We start from the raw sequence: 467 nt of genomic DNA, 5'->3' as shown, positions 1-467 counted from the left end.
GAAAAAAGTAAAGGAACATTTTTGAGAACAACTTATAGAATGACATGGTTAAAATCGGATTTTGGTGAATTTGGTATTATTAGAATGAAGTACATCTTTACAAAAAGAATAGGAGAACCTCAAACAAGATATGAGTGATGATGATATTTTTATTTTATATATAAAGGTTTGGTAATTGATTTGTAATGGCCTGGCTGAGAGTTGTGTGTTTTCAAATACCAGTCTAAAAATATGAGGTACTCATCAAAAATAGTTTATTATTGCTGATAAATATCATGCAATGTAATATTGGGTCTTTTAAGGAGCAAGTAAATATGTTGTAATTATTCAACTTATTTATTGAGATTTGCATTGTTCTGTTGCTACTTCGGTCGACAAAGTGTGCAAAGATGCTGCAAAAGCATGAAATATACAAATGCCAAGCAAATACAAAAAGCGATACAAACCTAAAAAAAAATTGGCTTGCA

Source organism: Cyprinodon variegatus, unplaced genomic scaffold (genome assembly GCF_000732505.1).
Source record: "Cyprinodon variegatus isolate N-32 unplaced genomic scaffold, C_variegatus-1.0 Scaffold940, whole genome shotgun sequence".
In the NCBI taxonomy this organism is placed as follows: Eukaryota; Metazoa; Chordata; class Actinopteri; order Cyprinodontiformes; family Cyprinodontidae; genus Cyprinodon; species Cyprinodon variegatus.
The sequence above is the reverse complement of the archived record's forward strand: the minus strand, read 5'-3'. Positions refer to the sequence as shown.